This window comes from Triticum urartu, chromosome 7A (assembly GCF_056163025.1).
Source record: "Triticum urartu cultivar PI428250 chromosome 7A, HENAU_Tu73, whole genome shotgun sequence".
NCBI classification, from domain to species: Eukaryota; Viridiplantae; Streptophyta; class Magnoliopsida; order Poales; family Poaceae; genus Triticum; species Triticum urartu.
The window spans coordinates 399,443,540-399,464,092 of record NC_141879.1 but is presented as its reverse complement, the minus strand read 5'-3'; positions in this window follow the sequence as shown (position 1 = coordinate 399,464,092).

The following is a 20,553-nucleotide window of genomic DNA, read 5'->3' as shown; positions in this document are numbered from 1 at the left end:
GACATAGACTTTTTGATAGAGATTTTGCCAGGCACAGGGCCAATATCTAAGAGACCGTACAGGATGCCCGCACAGGATTTAGAGGAAATTAAGAAGCAGATTAAGGAGTTACTGGATAAGGGATATATCCGCCCAAGCTCGTCGCCTTGGGGATCACCAGTACTTCTAGTTGAGAAGAAGGATGGATCATTAAGGATGGTTGTTGACTATCGTGGATTAAATGAAGTAACGATCAAGAACAAGTACCCACTGCCGATGATCAATGATTTGCTTGATCAGTTGCAAGGAGCTAAGGTGTTTTCTAAGATCGATCTGCGATCAGGTTATCACCAGTTGAAGATTCGAGAGCAGGACATACCTAAGACAGCTTTTACCACAAGGTATGGGCTATATGAGTATACCGTTATGTCATTTGGCCTGACTAACGCACCTGCTTATTTTATGAACATGATGAACAAAGTGTTTATGGAGTTTTTGGATAAGTTCGTTGTTGTGTTCATTGATGATATTCTGGTCTACTCGGAGAATGAAGAAGAACATAAGGAACACTTGCGTTTGGTACTTGGGAAGCTCCGGGAACATCAGTTATACGCCAAGTTCAGCAAGTGTGAGTTTTGGTTGAAGGAAGTTGGATTTCTTAGACATGTTATATCCGGAGAAGGAATTGTAGTAGACCCCAACAAAGTTGTCACCGTGACAAAATGGGAAGCACCCACGACAGTTGGAGAAATCCAGAGTTTCCTTGGACTCGCAGGATACTACCGGAGGTTCATTGAGAATTTCTCAAAGATTGCTAAGCCAATGACGGAGTTGTTAAAGAAGGACACCAAGTTCAATTAGACTGAGGAATGTGAGGCCAGTTTTCAGGAGTTGAAGAGACGCTTGGTTACATCACCAGTGTTGATTCTACCAGATCAACGCAAGGATTATGAAGTGTATTATGATGCTTCTCGTCAAGGACTTGGAGCCGTGCTTATGCAGGAAGGAAGAGTTGTTTCATATGCCTCACGACAGCTTAAACCCCACGAGTTAAACTATGCTACGCATGATTTGGACTTAGCAGCCATAGTGCATGCGTTGAAGACATGGAGACATTTTCTCATCGGAAACCATTGTGAGGTATACACAGATCACAAAAGTTTGAAGTATATCTTCACATAGAAGGAGTTCAATCTCAGGCAGAGGAGATGGTTTGAACTCATTAAGGATTATGACATGAAGTTGCACTATCATCCTGAAAAGGCTAACGTAGTAGCTGATGTGTTGAGCCGCAAGAGTCATGTCAATACCCTCATGACCGGAGGATTACCCAGGGAGTTAGCAAAAGACCTTCGTGGGCTATGTTTGGAGATAGTTCCGAGAGGTTATGTAGCAGCTTTGGAGATTCAGTCTACTTTGATGGATAAGATCAGAGAAGCGCAAAAGACGGACTAGGAGATTGCTGAAATAAAAGAAAGGATGAGCAAAGGAAAAGGCAAGGGATTTCATGAGGATGAGCACGATACTTTATGGTTTGAGGACAGTGTATATGTGCCAAAAGATCAGGAGATCAGGAAGTTGATTTTGCGAGAGGCCCATGATTCGCCATATTCGATTCACCCAGGAAATACCAAGATGTATCTGAATTTGAAGGACGGGTTCTGGTGGACCGGTATGAAGAAAGATATTGCGGTGTATGTAGCTGTTTGTGATGTATGTCAGAGAGTGAAGGTAGAACATCAGAAGCCAGCAGGATTGCTACAACCATTGCCTATACCCGAATGGAAGTGGGATAAACTAGGCATGGATTTTATCACGGGATTGCCCAGGACTCATTCAGGCTATGACTCGATATGGGTTGTAGTCGATCGATTGACGAAAGTAGCTCATTTCATCCCAGTAAAGACCACTTACACCAGTGCTAAGTTGGCAAAGATATACATGACCAGGATCGTATGTTTGCATGGAGTTCCGAGGACCATTGTATCGGATAGAGGAACCCAGTTTACTTCTAAGTTTTGGAATCAGTTGCATGAAACTTTGGGAACCAGACTAGAGTTCAGTACAGCTTTTCACCCACAAGCAGATGGACAGACTGAAAGAGTAAATCAGATTCTGGAGGACATGTTGAGAGCTTGTGCGCTAGACTATGGATCTAGTTGGGACGATAATTTGCCTTATGCAGAGTTCTCTTATAACAACAGTTATCAAGCCAGTTTGAAGATGGCCCCTTTCGAAGCACTATACGGAAGGAGGTGCAGAACACCGTTATTGTGGGACGAAGTTGGAGACCGACCGTTGTTTGGACCAGATTTGATTAAAGAGTCTGAAGAGAAGGTTAAGCTGATTCGCGATAGACTCAAGATAGCCCAATCCAGGCAGAAGAGTTATGCGGATTCGAAATGCAAGGAGACAACCTACGAAGTCGGAGACAGAGCGTATCTTCGAGTATCACCACTCTGAGGAGTGAAGCATTTTGGAGTTAAGGGAAAGTTAGCACCATGTTTTGTGGGACCATACAGAGTTTTGGAGCGTATGGGAGAAGTTGGTTACAAGTTGGAATTACCCGAAGGATTGTCCGGAGTTCATGATGTGTTCCACGTTTCTCAGTTGAAGAAGTGCCACGCAGAGATGGCTGAAATTCCTCTGAGAGATACAGTGCCGCTAGAAGCAATATAGTTAGATAGCGATTTGACCTACGAGGAGAAACTAGTCAAGATACTCAAGTTTGCCAGCCGAGTTACACGCAGCAAGGTTATCAAATTTTGCAAGGTTCAGTGGAGTCACCATACCGAGGATGAAGCCACTTGGGAACAAGAAGAAGACTTACGAAAGGATCACCCTCACCTATTTTCTAGCTAACCCGAATCTCGAGGGCGAGATTCATCTTAAGGGGGGTAGGTTTGTAATATCCCAAATTTTCAATTTTGAATGTTATACATTAGATCATCATTGCATATCACGTTTTATTGCATTTTGGTTGATCCTAGAAATTCCAAGCAACTCAAGGACCTACGGAGAGAGTTGGGGATTTCGTTATTTTCATATTTGAGATTTTTTCGAATTATGGAAAGAGGATCGTTTGATTTTAATTATTTTCTCTGAAATATTTCTTTTATAAAAAAATAAAAGAGAGGATAAAATGACTTCCTCAAAATAAATAAATATTTGATATTTAATATTAAAATCAAACAAGATTTTTATTCAGAGTTTTGTCACTAGTTTATTTGAATTAGGAAAAATATGCGTTTTTCAAAATTGCATTTTAGGCCCAAATAAATGTTCACCTTGTCCGGCTTATCTTTAGAGGACGGGGAAATTTTATTTCGGGATTTTTGGAGTCCGTTTAGTATTTCTTTTCTTTTTTTTCTGCGCGTCGGAATTATTTTTTTTGAAAGAGCCAATCGACTTAGGGCCGTATTCGGCCAGGACTTCTCGGGCCAAGCCTTTAAAAGCCGCCGCCCGGAGGCCCGTTCAACCCGCCAGCCACCCGAACCCTAACCCTAAGCGGTGCCCCGCCACCCGCCGCCGCTGCCGCTCGCGCCAGAGCCCGCCACCGCCCGCGCCGCCTCTCGCTGGAGCTCGCCGCCGCCCCGCCGGAGCCCCGCCGCCGACGACCCGCCGGACCCCGCCGGAGTTCGAGGTAGCCGCCGCCGGTCTTTCTAAAACCGATCGGTTTTATTTCGTAAACCCTAGATTCATTTTTTTAGATCCGGCTAGGTTTATTTTTTCGGTTTAGCTATTTAACGAACGCCCATTTTTACGTTCGATTTTACGAACGGTTTTCACCGTTTAGCCGCAGATAACGAACGTTCATTCGTTAGCCTGTTCGTTAGTTTTTCTTTTACTCGGATTTTCCGCGATTATTTTCGATTGCGATTCCTGATCCGATTTTTGTTTTAGTATAACTTTTCGCTCATTTATCGGAATCAGGCAATTCAAGCGCCTAGAGTTTCGACTCGAAACCCTATTTCCGTTTAATCAACTTAAACAAGTTTTTGCCACTGTAAAATTTGACCTAGGTCCATATTAGTAAACGAAGCTTGTTTCTCTCGCCGTTTGAGTTTTGTTGCTTCGTTTGATTTGATTCTTTTTGCCAACCGGAGTTCTTAAGTTGAACTTTCTGGTTAGATATCTTATTTGAGTTTTACCCGTGCTTTTGTTTGATTGCTTATTGTATGCTTGTTTGATTGCGATAGAGTACCCGGAGTGCGAAGCGTGCTACATCGAGTCTCTAGGTTTCGCGGATCATTAGCAAGGCAAGTAACACTTTGATCATACCTATTACTACACAGTTTTCATTGCATTAGATCAAGCCTCAAACATTGCATGGTTAGGATCTGAATTAAATTGTGGGCTTGGGAAGTAGATGAGGTAGTACATATTCACCTGTTTATTATCAAACCCTGGGAGTTACTTCTACGTTGCTTATATTGCTATGCTATGCTAGTAGACGTGGATTGGGTTTGAGTGTTTTCATGACAGATGTGAGATTGTTAATTTAATGGTTCAACTAAGGTGGCAACTTTAATACACATCTGGGTGGATTGAGGCACCTGGGGAACCCAGTGATTGCCTGTATTTTTGGAAATCCCGGGGTACCATGTGATTCTACTATGGACCACCACCCAGGCTCAAAGGGATCATGAGATTATTCATACTAGAAACTTCCGTGTGCAGCCACATGCCATTATGGGCTCCGACATAGTTGATTAAGTCATGTGAACTCTTACAGTGGTAGACTAGCATATGTAGGGGAAGTAGGTGTACCGGTCTACCCATCGTAAGGTGCTAACGCTTCTGAAAGACTGTGTCTCGGTCATCCGTTTCTCAAACACCATGTAGTGCGAGAAATCCAACAGAGGAGATCGAGTCTTGTGGGGAAAAGTGCACAAACCTCTGCAGAGTGTACAAACTAATCATGGTTAGCCGTGTCCCGGTTATGGACATCTTGAGTGTCTAGTTCTTGGATTATCATGTGGATCTCATCACTCTTAATATAATTTGATTGGGTTTAATGATGATTACTTTTAATTGGGATTGAGTTGGGTGAAGCTTCTCAATGTTTAACAACTACCATGATAGTTAAATAAAATTTATTCCTTTGCACTAGGGAAAAATTGGCTTTTCGCAAAACCTTAACCTTACAGCCTCCACCAGCCATATATGCATATAGTGATAGCTTTACATTGTTCATTACTCTCTTGTGTTACCTTGCCAGCATATTCTATGTGTTGACCCGTTTTCGGGCTGCAACGTATCATGTTGCAGACTTTTCACACAACGAGTAAGGAGCCTTAGGTCGTGGTCTTTCACTCAGTGATGCCGTTGGAGTTGATGGACTCACTTTATCTTCCAAGCCTTCTGCTGTTATCATATTAGATGGCCTTAAGCCATATTTATTGTAATAAGTTCTCTTTTAAGACATTCGATGTAATAAGTGTGTGATTGCCACTCTGTTATAAATCCTTGAAGTACTGTGTGTGTCAGCATTACCGATCTAGGGATGACACTTATACACAGAGATCAGACTGTTTGAGGTCTGGTCGCTACATGATTGAAGCTTTTCCACTCACTACCATGTGATGGATGGATCATTACATTCTGATCTCTATACTCCTGGTTCCTAGAATGCCACAGTACATCCTCTCTTGTTTCAGCATCATGAAACAACCTCTGGAATCTTGGTGTAATTGGAAAATGTCTCAGAACATTACGAGGAATCCTCTTCACAGCATCGCCATCTTTCCATCTTGATGATTTGCATTTCGGGCATTCACTTAAGTTGGCATAATCCTTCCGGAACAAAACACAAATAGTCTTACAAACATGGATCATATCATATCCAATTCCAACTACACGAAGGAAATTCTTCATTTTACTGTAGGTGTGTGGCAGCTCAGACGCATCTGGGAAAGCTTTGCGGAAAGCTGCCAACATCGCATCGAATGATTTGTTGGTCATCTGCTCAGATGTCTTCACCTGAAGAAAGGTGACCATAGCTGAGAATACTGACAGCTTATTTCTTCGGGTGACAGCCACGTTGCATTGTTCCAACATGCGGGCCCACCGTTTTTCTTCTGCGGGTTCACGGGATGCACAAGCATTTCGTAGCGTTGTTTCAATGTTGGTCAAACTCACTGGCTCCGCCACCACCTCTTCCTCCTCCTCTTCCACCTGAGCATCAGGCAGATCAAGATGGTGATCTACTGCTTCCACATAGTCAATAACATTGACGTTCACAGCTTCACCATGATGAACCCACCTAGTATATGTGACCGACATCCCATACAAGTGTAGATGATTTTGCAAAGTTGACTGGGGTCTTGTAACTGAATTCGTACAATTGCTACACGGGCAGAGCACATCTGATTTCGGACCACCATACTCAGCTCTGATAAAGTTCATGAAGTTTTCAACCCCCTCGACATATGCAGCGGAGAATCTTCAAGCAGAAGTTATCCAAGTCCTGTCCATCTGTTAGACATACAAATTAGTTCTTCTACTAGATATTACAGGAAAAACATATATGTTTTTTTATGAAGTCCATAAGAAAATATCTAGGTCGATGTCTAAAGCTATGGCAAGATATTTGGACGAGCAGATCTATGTAATGAAATATATGTAAAGCTAATTCAGCAAACATATTTGAGTCCTAAATTATGGCAGGCTGTTTCAGCAGTCAATGAGGCCGAGCACACAGCCATTGAACTATCGAAGGCCATCGCAGCAACAAAGATTGAGTATAAAACGGTGTAGAGCTATTTCACTTAACAGATTGGCTACTAGACCATGGCAATCTACGTCACAATAAATATATGGCAGGATATTTTAGCAACTAATCGGCCTTGGCATGCCATCTCAGCTAAGCAGATTGAGTGCAGAACAGGGCAAGGAAGCTTCTTAAGCCGAGCATATTGACTGTAAACTACTTCGGCAAACACTGAGATTAACAGCGTCTATCAGCTAACATTCAGTGCTACACCGACATGCACGGGGCCTCAGTCTAGAATGCGCGTACCGTGGGAGAAGCTGACCGCCGTGCGTCTCCACACGAACGTCGCCAGTGGTGGCGGCGCTGACCGCTATGCGCCTCCACAAGAACGTCGCCGGCGGTGGCGGCGCGGCTAGAGGACGGCAGTCTACGAGAGCGTACTGTGGGAGCGAGAGGATCGCCGTGCGTCCCCTCGACAAACCGCGGCACCGACGTATCGGCGTGGCGGGGAGGGCAGCTTTGGCGGAGTGAATGGAGTGGAGGGAGACGGGGGGAGGGGGTTTGGGGAATATTATTGGCTAGTTGGCCGAAGGGCGGTTGAATCTAGGATTTGGGGGAATTTTTGGGTGGGGGAGGATTTTCGCCCGGTGGGCGGGGGAGTTTGGCGCATGGTCGGTTTCTCCAAGTGCAGTCCCACGTGTCAGTGAAGAGGCAAGCCGAAGCGTGTTCCATTTGCGTGAGCCGTGTGCAGGACCGAACGTGTGTGGGGTGCAATGCGACCGCGACAGGGGCGCTGTGAGTGTACCACATTTTTTCCTTTTAAAATAGGTGCTTCGCCCCCTCAAAAAAAACTTGTTGCTTCGCGCGATCCATCGATACTACTACTACTAATCCGGTAATCCCGACTAAAATGGCGCGGCCGGGTCTTTTCTCGTGCGATAGTTGGTTTTTTTAGGACGAGTAATGCTACACCTACGTAGTCCCAGTTACGTAATTAACATAATGTGAAACGTGTGAGCTCTTGATTGTAGATTAGGGGAGGGAGGGGCCCACCACCATGAAAATCAGGGGAGGAGATAGAGAGGCAATTTACGTTAACCCTTTCATAGGTTCCCATAGATGTAGAAAGATGTGAAATGTGTGAATGTGCATTTGCAGATAAGGCCTTCCCTCATTCATCCTTTTCTCCCACAAGATCTTGATCTTCCGTGCAACACACGTGCATCTTGCTAGTACTCCTACAATGTACTATATTATTGTGAAAGTTCATATACACCGGCCGAGATAAATGCAAACACGGCAGATTTTCATTACATTTCGAACTTTTATAGGACAGAAAAATAAAAGAAACCCGACCCTAAACCTATTCTAAGCGAAACGAATGTATTGTACCCACCCTAGTCCTCTTTCAATCGATCTCCGGACCCCGAGATGAAATCGAGAGAGAACGAGTGGGGGCATGTGTGATACCTAAGGAGGATTCAAAATTTTGAACCGGTGATCATAGCATCCGCAAATCATATATAAAGGGTATTCAATGTTCATTTCGTTTTTGAACGTACAATATACTCCCTCCTATCCTTTCTAGTTTACATATAAGTTTTATGTGTAGTCAAAGTATCTCTACTTTGATAAAAAAATGTATCAGCATTCAACAATGCCCAATCAATATTGTTAGATTCATACATACTCCTAGATTTGTACTCGAGATGGTTTACATTTTTTTTCAACCACGTGAATGTGCTCGTTCTCGCGCATGCTCTTCCTACTAGGATTTCGCCACGTATAGCCAGTCCAATAGTAACTTTTTTAAGCTCCCTGTCCAATAGTACTAGTGGAGTACTGACAACATCTGTACTAGAGTATGCAGTGCTCATAGTTGTACTCCCTCTTTCCATTTATATAGGTCCTATGTGGAGGAGAGAGATGTGAAAAAGCAAGGGGAGTGAGATCTCATGCAAGAGCCTAGCTATATATGCATTCCTAGTTAAATATGTACAATAAATATGAAGAAAGAGATGGAGAGGAGATGGAAAAAGTACTAATACAATAGCCAACCTTATAATTTTTTTGCTGGAAATAGCCAACCTTATAGCCCACACTACTCCATGAGTGCATATAATAGATGATGGCTATAGATGACATGGTAGTTCCTTATAGCCATCGACTGGCTATATTATTAACCATGCTCTAATGCATTTTTCAAAACCACATTTGACTATTGACAAGATTAATAGTACATGAGATGTATAATGTGAAAATTGTATCATTGGAAGCTCCTTTCACATACGTATCCCTGCCTTACCCTACCTTTCGGTCACTTACTGGCGGACCCCATGCTTGCTAGGCCCTGCATGTCAGTTACTCAATGGGTTTGGCCACGTCAGGGGATCCTCATCCATAGTATACTCCATCTGTTTTTATTTACTCCGCATAAAATGACGCGGGCGAGGGAGGGGGAGGGATGTCGGTTTGCTCTCAACTGCGGTCCCACAAGCAAGCGAAAACGCAAGATGAAGCGCATTCCACTCGATGAGCGACGTGGAGGGTCCAGCGTGTCGGGCTGCAACGCAAACGCGACAAGAGCGATGTACAGCCAAAACCGATTGACCGGTCGTCACCAGAACCACTATTCACACCAGAAGCTTCGTTGCTCGGCCTACGCCAGCCACTGCCCTATAACCACACCTAATCTCCAGTCCCTTCCCCCACCTTTCGATCCCCTAGCCTACATCAAGAATCCCCTAGTTCGCGGGAAAGCCATGGTGCACCGCAAGATCACGTACTACAAGATGCTGACGCCGGAGCGCCGCGCAGAAATCACGGCGGCGGTCGGCGCCAGACACCTCCGTTCCCAAGCTCGCTTTGCGGCAAGCCAATCCCCGAGTTCTCTAGAGCCAAGCTACGAGGAGGAGGAAGTCGATCCAATGTTCATGGTGGAGGTCACGGCGCAGAAGGCCCCCGATGGGTATGAGATGATGGACGTCGACTTCATACCGGCGTCTGAGTCCCCCATGGTGCAGGCGGACCAGCGGTTCAACCTGGCGATACTAAAGGAGGACCGGGACGCAGAGGCTCAACTCGACGCAGAGCACGCGCATGCCGCTGCCATCGAGGCTCTCCTGCAGGCGGAACCGGATGTCGTGGATGTGAACCGGGCGGCAGAGGCTCAACTTGAGGCGGAGCGCGCGGATGTCATTGCCATTGAGGCCCTCCGGCAGGCGGAACCGAACGTCCTAGACTTGAACCAGGCGGCCGAGGCTCAACTCGACGGGAAGCGCGTGGATGCCGCTCTCATCGAGGCCCTCCGGCAGGCGGAACCGGACGTCCTAGACTTGAACCGGGCAGCGGAGGCTCGACTCGACGCGGAGCGCGCGGATGCCGCTGCCATCGAGGCCCTCCTGCAGGCAGAACCGGACGTCCTCGACTTGAACCGGGCGGTGCTCTCGTCCGTGCAGAGCGCCCGCACGCTCCGCGTGAACAAGTAACTAGAGGGCGAGGACAACCATGGTGTGGAGGCACACGTCGGCATCTACGGCTGGTTCGCGCCGGTAGCCAAAGACGACGAGGTCGTCTCGTTCCGCGAGCAGTGATAGTTTTTCTTTATGTTGTTGTGTTTATGGATCTTTTGCTGTGTAAAAACATATATTGTTAGGCAAATCGCTTGACTTGGGTCGGTCTACCATTTCAGGCGGTTGGATGAATATCCTACGTCTCCTAACCCTTCTTCCTCACCTCTTCTTCTTCCCCAATAGACCACCGCACGGGCCGTACGGATACTCCCCAACATGCGGTTGGATAAACATACTCTTTGAACGAAAATTTTGTGTCAGCGGTAGGATGGCTGAGTTTGGTTTGTTCACATGCGACAGCATGTGTCAGTGAGGGTGTGTTCCCTTGGTTGGGTTTGCGGTGTGCAGGAGCGACTGTGCATCCGAGGGTGCGGTGCGACCGCGGCGTGCAGGAGGGACCGTGTGAGGGTGTGGTGCGACAGCGACAGCCGTGCACAAGTGTACCTCCTTTTCATTTTGTTAGGCAAATCGCTTGACTTGGGTCGGTCTACCATTTCAGGCGGTTGGATGAATATCCTACGTCTCCTAACCCTTCTTCCTCACCTCTTCTTCTTCCCCAATAGACCACCGCACGGGCCGTACGGATACTCCCCAACATGCGGTTGGATAAACATACTCTTTGAACGAAAATTTTGTGTCAGCGGTAGGATGGCTGAGTTTGGTTTGTTCACATGCGACAGCATGTGTCAGTGAGGGTGTGTTCCCTTGGTTGGGTTTGCGGTGTGCAGGAGCGACTGTGCATCCGAGGGTGCGGTGCGACCGCGGCGTGCAGGAGGGACCGTGTGAGGGTGTGGTGCGACAGCGACAGCCGTGCACAAGTGTACCTCCTTTTCATTTTGAAAACTTTAGGCAATCTTGGCAAAAAATATGTGGCGAAGTATGGCAATGCAAGGCCTAGACCCAAATAGGATAAGTACGTAGTACTACATACTAGGAGTACTAGTGTTAAAAAAGAAAGGTGGGATTTTCCTTCGCGGGATTAATCGATACAAATCCTTGTTTCACGTGTCAATTAATGCGTATTTTTTCTCCAAAGCCCAAAGAGCTAACCATCTCACTCCTCATCGCTTGATTAATGTACCGCCATGCAAACCAAACTTCTCACTTCCGCATGCATGCAGGGGATATTAATGTCCTTGGTTGCTAGTACGAGGCAAACCCCATCAATTTTGCCTCGATTAGTGTTAGTGACCTTTTGCAAATTGTAATTTTGATATACTGGCCTTGTTTACAAAAAATGGAGGTAGTAACTATATTTGACTTCCTTCCCCATTGTGGTGACGTCGACGATATCTCGAACATTGTGGTTTGGCGAAGTGCGTTTGACGGAGAACACCATTGAGGGATACCACGGTAAGTCATTCGCAAGTGCCGCCTGCAAGCCGAGACAGCCGCCTTATTTGCATCCAGGAAGTCCGTTGAACCAAAGGACGCGTAAATGTACTAGTACTACTCATACACAATAGCGTCGTCCGTCCAGCTTAGTGCAGTGAGATGGTTTCTCGAAGAAGACGATGGAAAAGCGGAGTCTGCGAAGAGTGAAATGATGGTTGCTTCATCTGTGCTTTGTGATTTGATGACTCACTACTTTGTGATTTGTGATAGAAGGGACAGGGGAGTAGACTCTGTCCTCTATACTGTACATGCGTCCAAGCACGGGAGAAAGAGGAGAGACGTTGCATTTTTCTATTCCTTCAATCAATCAATCAATCAGGTAGCCTCGATTCCATCCTTTTGGCTTTGGCAACACCGTCCACAATGGTTCCCACGATGCCAAAAGCTATTTTCACATTTGGCTACACATTGTGGATGCCCTTAACCGTACCACTTGGTTTTGCTCCTGTGTGCTATCTATACAAATCTCAATTATATTGATCTAAAAAATTATAGAATCAAGATTAGTAAAAAGGAGGTGATTTTGCTGGGCGGATGGCGGGGGAGGTTTCTTATTTTTAGAGGACATTGTCCTGGCGGTTTGCTAACATGTCGTCCCATGTGTCAGTGCTTTACCAAGCCGATCTGCTTCCCACATGATGCAGAACAACGGCAGAAGCAACACGTGGTTAACTTGAAGAAGATGAGGGAGAAGCGGATTCAGCAACGAAATGATGGTTGCTTCGTCCCTCCAACTTAATTTTTTAGCATTATTACTTCGTCCCTCCTACTTAACTGCGGGAAAGGTGCAGCTTTGTGATTTGACGCCTCATTGCTCATTACTACGCCGACGCCATGACTGGGTGCTTCACCTCGGCTGCTCTGCACTGTATTCCGGTATGGCACGAGGACCCGGTAGCTTGATGCCCCACTTGTCGGCGAAAGGGACTAGAAGATTTATGAAAGCGAGCGCTCCACTCTTACGATGGAGGAGTACATGACACGACGGCCCAGTGAACTATCACTTGTACTGTATATAGTACTATAGTTTTGCTGTTTCGCACGATCCATTGATACAAACCCGATTAAACAGGAAAGGGCGGGATTTTTCCCGCGCGGTATATGATACTGGCCATACATTTCAAAGGCAATTTTAATGTATGAAAACTGAATAATTAAGTAACAGTATGATATCTAGTAAAACTAAAAACACATATGATTTATTGTGTTAGAGTGTAGTAGTAGTGCTATATTGCATAGTTGTTAGATGTAACATGCGAGAACGTGTGGAGATGTAGTTTTGGAGGGCCTATAGAGAGAAAAGCGTAATACGTTCAGCGAACTTCAGAATAAGCTGATTACGGCCACCATATACATTTTGCGGTGATTATATGGTCACTTGCTCATGGTTCAGCATCGGATTGCACTCTGTTGACCGGCCAAATAGTCTGTGTGGCACCATGTTGACTAGTTAAATTGACCACCTTCCTTGTGGGTCCCACCTGTTAGTTCGCATAGGGTAAAGGTCAGACAAACACAAATTTACGCAGGCGCGACAAGACTCCACCCCGTGCGCGGGAATCACCTGGTTGTGTATGTGTCTGTCAGGGCCTGATGTGTGCGCATGCACGTGTAGGTTGAGCACTTGAGCGTGAGAGTGTGTGTTGGTCGTGTGGTGTACTGGTGTGTGCATGCATGCGTGTGTGTGTGAGTGTTGTGTGCGTGCGTGGCTGCGTGTGTACGTGTGAGTGTTGCGTGCATGCGTGGGTGCATGTGTTCGTGTGAGTGTTGCGTGCATGCAGTTCGTGTGCATGCGTGCATGTGTGTATAATCACCACACCAGCTCTTGTGTGTTAAAACAGATGGCTAAGCATACCAATACAAGGCCACCTTGTCCGTTGTGCCCGCGGTCATGACTTCGAACCACCGTCCAATATCTTTTGTCATTTGTTTTCATTCTTACTAGGAAGATGGCCGTGCGTTGCACGTAACATCAAGATGCATTTGTATGACTAGTTTATCTTGTGAGAGAAAAGGATGAACGAGGGAAGGCCTTATTTGCAAATGTGGAGAGGTGTGTGGGTACCTTTTTGCAAAATTGCCATAGTTTCTTTCCTATCCGTCAGATATAAATCAGACGGCCTATATTGCAGGATGGCAGGCACACCATCATCACCAACTCTGTTTTTATAAGAGTGTATTTTATCCCTACTCTTATAAAAAGCATAGTCGGTGATGATTGTGTGCTTGCCATCCTGCAATATAGGCCGTCCGATCTATATCTGACGGATAGGAAGGAAACTATGGCAATTTTGCAAAAAGATACCCACACCCCTCTCCACACTTGCAAATAAGGCCTTCCCTTGTTCATCCTTTTCTCCCACAAGATAAACTACTCATACAAATGCATCTTGATGTTCCATGCAACGCATGGGCATCTTGCTAGTATTTTATAAGAGTATAGATGTAGAGTAGATACAAGCCGACAGGTGGGCCCGATGGTAGTGAGATAATGTGATGCAACACTAGAGGTGCCACGTGGAGCATTTAACTGGTCAACTAGTCGTGTCTTGAGCAAATACAGAGTTGTACGGGGAGCCCGTGACTGTATAATAACCACAAAACGTAAATGATGACCGTAGTGAATGGATTCTGAAGTCCAATGTACGTATCGTGATTTTGCTTCAAATACAATGATCGTCACTGTATATATCGCGAGAGAAAGATGAAACATGCGTGAATGTGCTGGGGGCTTACTTTTAGAGGACCTGGAGATAGTTTGTGTGCGTACGTGAAAGGGGCGTAGAGGGGGGTATGCGATGGAGAGAGAGATGCTCTTCGTTTCTCTTTATTATGACTAACTTTATATATAGTATAAAAATATACAAGTTCACAGTGCGGAATAAATATCATTGTGGGCACCATGCAATGAAAGCGTTCATACTCCTCCATATAACTTTGTAATGTTGTATATATGTGGAAATTCTAAAATATTTTTTGGCCACACTTTATTCAAAAGGAATGTTGTATGCGAAATAAACGTGAAGAGAGGGCTTTTTAGATCAATGGGGTACGTGATGTAACATGTGTGAATGTGTAGTTGATGCATTTGGCAGGGCCTAGAGAGGTATGTGTGTGTATTACGTATTCGAGAGAGGCATGGATAGAGGGGCCGATAGGGGGCATGGGAGAGATAGCACGAGAAATGAGAGTGGTCTAGAGAGAGAGAGACGAATATGACGTCCCGGCGAGAGATTCCCTTGAGTGTGTATATGCAAGGGGGGAGTGGATAGAGGCACCTGGAGAATATATTTTTGTGTGTGGTGTCTGTGTTGGTATGTGTGGGTGTGAGAAGATAACGAGACATGGGGGCAAAGGGTGTGTCGAGGTGAGGCCCTTCTTTTGGTTCCGTCCTGCGCCACATTGGTTGGTCTGTGACGCATTTAGAGAGACCCATGGATGACTAGTCGTACAAGACAAAGATAGCATAATTGTGAAGGACTCTATGTCCACTGACAAAGCCGGCTAGGATTTGTAACCCTGGGTTCTCGGACTAAGGTAACCCCTTTATCTCTGATATTATATTCATCCAACCTAATTTTAAGGGGCATCCAACAGAATGCTCTGCTAGAATCATACTCGTCGATTAGGAAGAGAGGTGTGAGACAATGCACGAGAGATAGGCCTAAAGATAATGTGCGTACAGGAGACACGTAGGCAAGTCTATGTATATAGAAAGGGTCGATGGGGATTGTGCGTGTGTATGCTTGCGAGAGGAAGAGTGCTTGTGATAAAGGCTAGTGAAAACAGTCGTAAATGGTTACGAGAGGGAGGGAGGGTTATATCGAGAGCATGTGTGTGAGAAAGACACCTCGGGAGAGAGTGTGTGAGCATGTGTGAGAGACCACCGATGGAGAGTGAAACTACACATACAAGACTGCTTTACACATTGATTAAAGATATAAATTGTATCCAAATATTAGGATGGGATCATGATATTTGCAATTCGCGTCAGGAACGTTCATTGATCCATCAGAAATCTACATTCTATCGAATTTGAGCATGTCTATGTTATTATTCGACACAATTGATCCACATAGTTAGTATTTTGAACTCCAGACAATGCATCGCTTTAGCAATCTAATATAAACGTGAGTATAGTTCATGTTGTGTGTGTAAAGCACATTATACATACGAAAGTTACACAATGAACATTATAAATAGCTACCTATGAACTAGCATACATTTGAATTCAACTTAAGGTGGTTTAAAAAAATCGAATTCAACATGAAGTTCATTCAATTATTTGAATTTGATATCATGGCATTTGTAAATCATACCTAAATTATGGGGACACCAATCTTTGCTCTGATTTTGTACATAATAGCATATGTAGTCGTGTACAAAATAGATTCTAATTTAGCTCCTCCATTCCAAAATAATTGTAGTTATAGGATTTTCAAGTGTCAAAATTTCAAAAAGAAGCGGATAATTTAATGAGATTTTTAAACATACAAGGTCAAATTTAACGTTGTCTATTTAGGTCAATCCTCAAAGTTCAAGAGTACTCTAAACGTGAATGCTTCTATTTCAAAATTTCGAACGAAGCGCCAAAAGAGCCTCTACTCGCCCGAAACCGCGTGAGACCGATGTTTGGTAGTACGAGGAAATTACTTTTCTAATAACTCCGACCCGTGAAACCTACCGGCCCGACGTCCAAAGGTCTAAACCAGGGTAGGTTTGTAGCTTCATCTAGATGCCACACAACCGCCTCCGAAAAACATTCTTACACAATGGCCGCCTAAGCACACATGCGTGTGGCCGAAATCGCTCCCGCCCACTATTTGGGACACCTGGGATTACCATCCTACCCCCGACCCGCAGTAGGTCCGAAATTTAAGAGGGGGAAAAGTTTGTACTTCCCCAAATTTCAAACAAGCGCGTCCCATCTTCTGTTCAAAAAAGCCAAAAACAAGCGCGTCCCAGACCGAAACATGGTTCTCCCCCTCCCCCCCCCCCGCCCACCCGTCTGATTCCCCGTTCGTACTCTGTGGGCGCAAAAAATACCTCTCCACCAGCCAAGAAACCCTGGCGTCCTCCGTCTGCCACCCCATTCCACCCATCAACCGTCGCCCTCCTCCATCACGCCGGAGCTGATACCCCGACATCGGCATCCACTGCAACCTCAACCGCAGCGCCCTCCATGCCTAGTAGTTGAAGCCGAGGCCGAGCCGTCCATACCCGAGCCAGTTCAACCACGCTGTCCTGCGCCTCACCTCTGCCGCTCCTACTTCGCCACCCTCCACCGCACCGGAGCTCTTCCTGCTACGCCATCCTTCGTTGCCTCGGATCTGCTTCCCCTCCGCCGACATACGGCCATGGCAACACAGTCAACAATTTGGCCATGGGTTCGTCCAAGCCTGCACCCTCCTCCAGAACATCAGTTTCCCTGACAAAAAGAAGAAGATCGGCGCGACATGTGGAGGCGACAACACCGACAACCGAAAATGGTACTCCTCTTCCCTTATTCATGCAAATCTTATGTGTCTGCTTGCACAGTATTCAACCCACAGAAGACACTAGTTGACTGCTTCTTCTTGATACTAGATGTTCCTAGTAACTCGTGATGCACAAGGTTTCTCCTCATATACTATTTCACCTTAGCTAGAGGTCCGTCGCCCCCCTGAATTTCAATTCCTGGTCAGTTGATTCCCAATTAACGGAAGCATTCCCCGGTGTAACAGGCGCTAGTCCACCTATTACGCTGGGGAAGCAGCGCCTCGGTGTTTATCTTAGGGGCATGTGGGGCCTAGAGCTACTGGCGCTCGATCTGGAGGTCGGCCGGGATTAAAGGGATAGCCTGGGGACGCTGCCAAGCACGGCGGTGGTGTGAGGTCGAGGGGAGGGCGGGGCGGCGAAGGAAGGGGTCTGGGCCAGTGGTCGCTGGCGGTTCGAGAAAGATCGTCAACAGTGACTCGCGGGAGGTAGACGAAGGCCATCTGCCCGTTCCTTATAGATTGGACGGTTCATTAAAAAAATCAACTGGCTTATTTATTTTCAGTCGACTGTTATCTTGATATGACCACATGTGGTGGTGTGCTGGAGGAGTACCTGCATTTCCTATGCTCATATATTACAAAATCATACATGTTGTAGAGCTATCATATGTCTCCTGTCATTTATTTTTCAGCCACCTGCTATCTGCTACTTTTACAGTGCACTAGTTCTATACACACTTCACCCATACTCTCACTATTGTGTTTTTATGCAAGGGTATTTCAGACTCTGCTGCTATGAGAGAAGCAAAAAAGAAAAGAGAGAAGTCTCTCCAGCGTCATACGCGGATAGGCCAGACATGTTTCAGCCTTATAATAGGTGCAGTGTCAGTAGATGGAGACGGTAAACGTAGCTCTGGAGTTGACGACCTCGCTCGCAATGAACCACCATCCCAGGTGCTTGCTTTAACTTTGCGGTTTCATATGTGGTTGCATGTTCCATATGGTGTCTAGTTTGTATTCGAAAGGCCGAAGTCGGTCTTTATTAAGATAAGGAAAGATATTTTTTACATGAACCACCATCCCGTGAGCACCAGAAGACAAATAGCTAGTCAGGGCACTGGCCGAGCCAGTGACAAGCCCAGCAAAGAGAGGCATCACCTGGAAGCCAACTAAAAAGCCCCGATGGTGGCGAAGCAGCCTGCCTCCCACCAGGCTCTCAGGTCCTAGATGATTATTCTCACCACTCTAGCCGGATGTCTAGCTTGTATTGCTTCCAATTTGGTTAAATTGCATCTGCTTAGCTTACACATTATACCTTTGAATATGACATGCCTTTCTATTTTTGGTACATACTAGTACATCTGTGTATTAACCATGTTCTTACATCAAACTAATGTTCTTGTGTATCCCTCATCAATCACTTATGATGAGGCAGTCAGGCAAGTGGATTACTCCTCATTTAAAGAATGCAGCGTCAGCCTCCCGACATGATTCTCAAGAAACAGCAAGGCTAGATGAAGATAGTGAACGTAGCTCTGTAGTTGATTACTGCATTTCCCCTACACTAGCATTACAGGTGCTTGCTCTAACTTGGCAGCATGATATGTGGTTGCATGTTGCATATGGTGTCTAGATTGTAATTCTTCCAATCTGGTTAAACTACATGTGCTATTCTGCTTAGCTTATACATTATACATGTTAATGTGACATGCCTTCCTGTATTTAGTACATAGTACATCTGCCTATTAAGCATGTCCTCACATAAAACTATTGTTTTTTTGTATCCCGCATAAATCAATATGACGAGACACCTTCAGTATATGCAGTGTGATATTAGTTGCATCTTTGATATGATTTATAGCATGTGCTGCTTCTAATTTGTTGAAATGCCATTTATGATGGGACACTTTTAACTTGGCAGAGTCATATTGGTTGCATCTTTCACGTGGTGTCTAGCTTGCATTGCTTCTTATTTGGTGAAATGGTTTCTACTTAGTTTACACAAACAGTTGTGAATATGCCATGTCGTCCTGTTTTTCGTATTATTCCATCCTAGAATCATGTGTTTGCCTTACATCAAAATGGTGATTGTCAGTATCATGCACGAATGAGTTCTGAAGAGTGAATTTTATTGCTTTTTCTTGTCGATTTTACTTGACAATTCAAAATCAATAAAGCGGAAGGAAGTTAGCAAGGCAGCAGATGAAGGTGATCCTTCCAAATGGAGGACCTCTACAGATTCTACTCCTCCATCCCCCCAAGATGATTTCCAAGACAACACATGCATAGACACTCAACGTAGCTGTGTTGGTGATGAGCACGTCTCCCCTAGTGCACCATCACAGGTGCTCCCTCTAACTTGGCACTATTATATGTGGTTGCATGTTATGTATGATGTCTAGCTTGTATTGCTTCTAATTTTGTTGAATTTCATCTTCTTACTTTACACATTATACTTGTGACTAAGACACGTGTTACTGTTTCTAGAACATACAATATATGTCTATCACACCATGTTCTTACATCAAAGTACATTTGTTCTGAAGAACTAAATTGTTATTTGTTTTTCTTGTCGGCTTGACTTAACATGGCACAGAGAAAGAGGAAGCAAGACAGAACGACAGGGAAAGAGGAGCGGAACAATCCTGTGGATTCTGCTGGTACTGATGGTGCAATAGAAGGTCATAGTCCAGCGGAAAATTGTACCGACAGGGTATCACGTGCTACACGAGCTCCAGAACAAGCCAAACAGAAACAAATAACTACCACCAAACAAGTAGAGACAACCCTAGTTGTTGCAACACCTTCCACAATACCACCAGCAGCAGCACGATTTACTCGTTGGTCAACTCAGCTAGCAGGACGTTCCCAAGCTCCCTTGCCACCTGACACTACTTCCGAAGCACTCTTGAAACAATATGAGTTGGAAAGATAAGATGAACTTTGTGAGCTTCAACAACAAGAAGGTAGTTGCTGGAGTCAAGTTACAGTTGCATGCTTCTTTATATGTAGTCTCACAGTTTGATGTACACTAACACTTCCTATGTTTGTTGTTGGACTAGCACCTAAGCGCAAGAGGAAACAAACATAAGGGATAATGCTCGACCGGTTAACTAAATCTAGAGGAGGAAGAATGGAGATCCCTTTTGAGGCAGATTTAAAAAGGCCACGTGATGCTACAGAGTCAGCCAAGTTAGTATCAGAGGCAGCGATTACTGTTAGGTGTCATGTACGTATCCTCCCAACATGGATTCAGTACAGGAATGACAAAGACGAAACCCAGTTCAACACCTTCCTCGACCATTTATCTGTAAGTATGGTTATGTATGGAAACTAGTAATATCGTCTTGCTCTGTCCAATACTTTCTAGGTTGCTGATAATGAGACTCCCATAATTTTCAACAGATGAGGTTCA